The following is a 6,126-nucleotide window of genomic DNA, read 5'->3' as shown; positions in this document are numbered from 1 at the left end:
GCTCCGGCCGCGACCTCCCTCCGCGGCGGCGCCGGCGACTCTGAGCCGCGCAGCGCGCGCGCCTCCTGCGCTCCCCGCGTCTCGCGGCACACGCGGCCCGGCCACGCCCCCCATTCTCCCCGGGCCCGGGTTGCCCGGGCGACGCCACGAAGCGTCCTCCCCCCCCGCCGAAGGGGGCGGGGCCTCGGCAGCCACGCGGCCGAATTCGAAAGCGGCCTCGCTCGGCCCGGTCGCCCTCCCCGGAGCCCCCCCCGCCCCCCCCGCCCGCCGCCTTTCCAGCGCTAATGAGGTCTTAATGCGGGTTCCTAAGGAGTTTGCCTTTGCGTCCTCCCCGAAGGAGGGGGCTGCGCGACCGGCACGCGGATGGAAATAAAGGCCCCGGGGTGGCTGCCGTGGCTGCAGGGGCGCAACCGGAGGCTTCCGCCGCCGCTTTTCAGCGCGCCTCGCAGAATCGTCCGGTGCGAGGGAGGTTTGGGCTGAGGCTTTACCAGCAGAGAGGGTAGGCCGCTCTGCTCAGGCCGCTCCCCTCGTCCCCGGCCCGGCTGGTCAACGCCTTCGGCAAAAGGGCTTCGGCCGCGACGTCTTAAGGCGACGCTGGGCTCCGGTTCCCACTGACTTCTCGTCCGACCCTCCCTCTGGCTTCCCTGCCCCAAAGGGCGCCCCGACCACCTTCATCCCCCTTAGAAGCCACAAACGCATCCACCTCTCTCCGCCTGGCTGTTCACAGAGCCTACAAATCACAACGACGACGACGACAAGGAGGGCGGTGTGTTTTCTCTCTTCACAGCTCTGCTGCGCTGTGGGAGGGAGGGAGATTTTCTGGGAATTAGAAACCGGCCTTTCTCCTCCAGCTTCAATGCCTTGAAAGCCCCGTCAGATCCGGCTTTCTTTTCTACAAAGTTATTGACTTGTCAAGGTTAAAATACGCTCAGCGCAGTCCAAGCAAAGAGGGCTCACTCTGCATTATGCTGTCATCGGGAGCCGTGTTTTCATGGCAACCGGCCTCCTTTTCTGCACATTAAACGGTTGCGTTGTGCAAAGTTCAGACATTACATAAACAGAGAGGTAACAACAACAACAAAAATCAATGGCCGTGCAGGCATGGGAAGAGAAGATAGCATTGATTGGCTCTGCCATCAATAGGTGGGGATCAGGCCTCCTCGCCCTCTACGGGAAACTTCCTGAGAGAACAGTAGGCTGAAGGGCACGCTGAAAGAGAGCGAGGGAGAAAGACAGAGCGAGAACAGGTCCCCGCCTCAGAATCTGCCTTTCCAGATGTCAGAATTTAATTAACAGTTGCCCCTTGCTCTCCGCTGCAGCTTAGCTGGATTCGTAAGCCTTTCCTGCACCACCCATCGAGTGCCAGACTTGCAAGCTGAAAGCAAGCATCCCCTGGGGTCCTTTCCTTCACCCCCCCATCCCCAAATATTTCAGACCTAAAGTGACAAAGTCAAAGGAAAAGCAGCCCTGAAGTTAGAGAGGCAGGAACTTTTTCTGGGTCAGGAAAACAGAACTTCTTGTGGGGCCTTTGTTCTCCGCACAGCTGAGATCAGAAGTGTCCTTAATCTCCTCAGGACGTTTCAGGGAAAGCTTTTTATTCTTCAGATAGGAAAGCTGCTTCCCAGCCCAAAGAGGGAACCAATTTCTACCACCTGCCTGAGCAAGAGAGAAGTTAGAGGTTCCCAGCCCACCCGCCCAAAGGCCGAAATACAAAAGAAGATTCCCGCAATCTCACCCCGCCTCACCGGAGAAGGGGACTGAAGCTCATCTATTCCAAGCCCCAACAACGGAGTGCTGCAGTCTCTTGACAGACAGGAGCACAGACCTTGTTCCGAGGGAGGGAGGGAGACGGAAAGGACTGGCCGAATCAGCTTTCTGGCCCAGGTGGGGCCTGGCGCTTAAATGAGCCCACCACAGACACTGGCACAGCCAGTCCATCCGGCTGGTGGGATAGATCTAAGGGACAGCAAAGGAAATGCAATACAAAGCCGACATCTGCTGTGAAAGAGGGCTGGTGGGGTATACTAGCGGGGCCCTCTCCCCAGCCTCCTTTCCTGGGGGGGCACTTTTTGCAATTGGGCCCATAAAGGGGGTGTATTTCCTGTTTGCTGAAAGAGGCTGACCATTTCCGATTCAGGGGCAATTTCATGCCTCTGCAGGGGAGATGTAGGCACAGAAACCCTGCTGGTTCTTCTCCGGTCCCCGGAGAGGAGAGGAGAGGAGGGATTCTCCCTTCCAGCGCCACCATCACCTGTGCTCTAAGTCTTGTGCGACCTTTTTATTCTTGCTCAAACACTGCAGGGCAGCAGTGATGAAACATCTGGAGAGAGAAGCCGATCTCTGAGGCTGGCACTCGTCGGGTCACTGAAGACAACTTGAAGTGCCCGCTGGTCTCATTTCCACACAAGCCCCAGTGAAGTGTCCCAATTAAACTCTGCCTCAAAAACAGTTTAAACACCATTAAAGTGTTTTCCATTTTGGAGCAGATTATCTGCATTTATCACCTAGGGACCCCCAACTCCCACCAGGCCAGGCCCAGGCAATTAGGCAGAGGTGGACACAGGGAGATCAGCTGGCATCTTCTCCCAGGCAAGGAGCCGAGGGGATCCGGAAAGGCTACATTGCCAGGAAACATCCTGGCAGGACAAGCCCCCGCCCCCAAATTGCAGGGCAGACCCATGAAATCAAAGAGATGCCATTTGACAGGCAGAGCAATTCACCAGAGGGGGGCAAAGGGCCCCTGTGTTTATTGCTTCCTGCAGCAACAGGTTGGCACCTCCGATTAGTGACTCCTACAAGACTTTGATCTTTAATTGGGGGGGAGGGACATCCTGCAAGGACTTCTGATGCTCTTTGACTGCAAAGGGAGGGGGGGCAGGGATTCTTCGGAAGTCTCAGCCAATAAAGAAAGGGAAATTGCAGCCTGCCTTTCATGGTGTTTTCAGATGAGTGGGGGCCAGTGAAGAGCCAGACTTGCCCCATAAAAGTCACGCCTCCTTCACACAAGGACACAGCGAGACACACACACACACACACACACACACACACACACACACACACACACACACACACACGGTTCACTCACCAAGGGCATCCCGTAACCTAGAGAGACTGTTCCGAATGTTCCTGCCTAAGACAGCTCATAAAATGTCCTTGGAGCTTTTTCAGAAAGAGCAGCTCCCTTCTGCAACTGGCACAAAGTTGCAGGCTGGCCCCAGGACAGGAAGGCCTGTGCCAGATTGGGCAAGGGGAGGGGGAAGGGAAATTAATGGATAGTTACCTTTCGGTTGTGCAGCCAAAGCCCCCCCCTTGGTGAAAGAAGGACGGATGCCCCACAGAAGAGCTGGGAGAAGCAGCTGGGCAGGGCGAGCGAGGCCCAGGGCAACTTGGCCCTGCAACCTGCTCCCATCGAGACAGAATTCCCCACGTGGCAGGGTGACCCAAACCTCCTCTGACATTCAGAGGGAGCTGTGGGGAGCGCCGTCCCCTCTGACACGGTGCCCGACGTGGCTCTGGGACTCGGGGCTTCGGCAGAGATGTGGGAAAGAAGCCCCAGAGCAGGCCAGCGAAAGGCGGGAGCCTTCCTGGCTGGGTTCCTGCTGGGACGTTGCCCGTTTTTCAAACAAGCGTGTTGCTGCTGAAATTCCAGATGGAAATGAGAAAAATATTGGCAGTTCTAAAACACGGTTCTAGAGACTAGGAATAACAAGGCCAAAACAACAGAGCCACAAATTCCAAGATTCCTTTGGCAGAGGGTGACGGGCCTCTATTTACTGGCCTTTTCAGCAAGCCCTCCATCAGGATTAAGGCCACGGGAGAGCCCCTTTCTCCACCTCGGCCCTCCCTTTGGTCTCTTGATCGGAAGCGGCTGCTTTGATCACCCAGGGAGGGGGAGGATGGAGGGGCTGTGAACTCTTCCCCCCAAAGGCTCCATGCTGCTTCCCAGGAAAGGGGAGGGGAAGAAAGCCAGCTGGGAAAAAGGTGGTGCTGCATCCTTTTGCCTGCTGGCCCCCCAAGTTTTTCGGTAGGCAGCCATAGCAGCGGACAGGGCACCCGTGGCATCTCCAGGCACGCAGACATGCCGTGGGGAAGGGCCTTCTGGGGCCAACCTCAGAGGAGCCCAGGGCCCCACCAGACCCAAACCTCTTTTGCAGCGCCCACATATTGCTTCTGGTGCCACCTGGACCAGGAGAGGATGGGGGGGGGGGGTTAGAGACATTGACTGGAGAACCTCTGGGACTAGTTACAGGTGAAAAGGGAAGGGGACTGGGGCCCTTTCCCCTCCCCAAGCCTATGATTAACTTGATTATGGTCATTAACCTGGCCAGCAATTTCCCCCTTTTATCTCTGGCTTTCACCAAAGAGGATTGTGGAAACCACCCCCCTCCTTCTTATTAGCTTCAGTGCAGAAATTCTGGGCAAACCGAGCAGCGCAATTAACTATGCATGTGGCTTTATTTGTCTCTCTTAGAGAGTGAGTGTGTGTGTGTGTGTGCGTGCGCGCGCATACACGTTGCACAAAAAGGGGAAAGAGCTATTTTCGTGCGTCCCTTCTGGGAAACGGCAAGCTGTGGGCCTCTCTCCCCTTCCCTCTCCCTCCTCGGAAGCCTCCATTATCCACAGCTGCTTAATTGAAGAGTGTGGCTGGCTGGCTGGCGCTGGAGAGGAAGCTGCCTAAAAGGCCGGGCAGGCGGGAAACTCTCCTCTTATAAATGGGTTCACGGGAGGGAGGCCTTAATTACAGAGGCTTCTAGGCACCGGCAGGTTTTACAGCAGCCCCAACGGGGTGGGGGCCATTCTGGCTAAAATGAGTTGATTAGCCTCCACTTTATGTCCCCGGGAACATTAAGTGGGCCCTAGAAACCGATTAAGGCCGCCCACCATCAAGCACTGATGAGCAAGCCGAGGCCGGGGAGGGGACGAGGGAGGGGCGGGGAGCCCATTAAAGATGGCCACCCAGGGGATCCGGCCCCACCGGCAGGCCCTGACCACTAGAAAGCCATGATGGGAACCGATCTTGCATAAGGGCCACAGCGACAGGCCCCCAAGATCCAGGCCTGTCGGCCCCGAGTCCCAAGCCGGAAGGTCTGGAGTTTTCCAAAGGTGGCCCCAAGGGGTCCTGAGAACGCATGAACAGGCCTGTCAATCACTTCTGGAAATCAGTGGGTCAACCTGCAGCTCCCTAATTAGCACGAGCTGCTAGGATTACTGCTCTTCTCTCTGCAAAGATACCTCTGGGAACTAATCTCCCCAGCCGTGGGCCAGGCAGGGTCATCCACGGGCTGGGCTGGCCCCCAAACAGCTGGCGGGCGGGCAGGGGACTCCGCTGATGCAAACTGCCCTTCTCAGTGGAGGTGGGAGACCCTCCTCTGGGTCCTGGACAGCAGAGAGAGCTGTCCAACTCCTGGAAGGGGGGGCAGGGGCCTGGGGACAGAAATGCCCGGGGAAGCCTCATCCCCCCACAGCTCTGCCATCCCCCTTGCTTGGGCTCTAGCAAAGGGGACGCCCCCTCCCCTGCTCTGAGGAACACTAATCCCCAGCCTTGGCAGAGGTCAATTCCACCATGGCTCCCATCTGTCCCTGGGATCAGGCAGCAGAAGAAGCCTGGCAACTGCCAGGGTGCCACTTCTCGTGGGGGGGTGTCCAGGGCAAATCCATGGGAACCATTTCTTATTGTGGATCAAGGGCAAAGCCAGCAGATTCCCTTTTCCCCAAAGCTGCAGCTAGGATCTCTTGCTGAGATCAGGGTGGCCCTAAACTAAAGGCAACTTCTGTGGATTGTCGGGTTGGTTAACAGGCAACCCACCTCCCTAAACCTCGCATCGGGGTGACGGTTGATGGGCAAGCTCTGTTGTGAGTTTGAGGCCGGATCGATAAGCCGAAGGGAGCTGGACCACCCATGTCCCAGTGGGAGCAGGAAACCTCCGGTAGGCGCCAGTGGGGGCCGATTCCAGCCTCCCCAGAGATACCAAGGACAGGACAGCGGAACCGCCTCGGAAAGGGAAGCCTGAGGCTGGCTAATCAATTTCCCCAAGTCAGAAAGAGACAAATTGTCCAAAGGCATCAGCCCTTAAACACCACCTTCCCTAATGCAATTTTACAATTTCCTATAATTGCGTCGCTGTG

The sequence above is a fragment of the Vipera berus genome, assembly GCF_964194415.1.
Source record: "Vipera berus genome assembly, chromosome: 14".
Lineage (NCBI taxonomy): Eukaryota > Metazoa > Chordata > Lepidosauria > Squamata > Viperidae > Vipera > Vipera berus.
The sequence above is the reverse complement of the archived record's forward strand: the minus strand, read 5'-3'. Positions refer to the sequence as shown.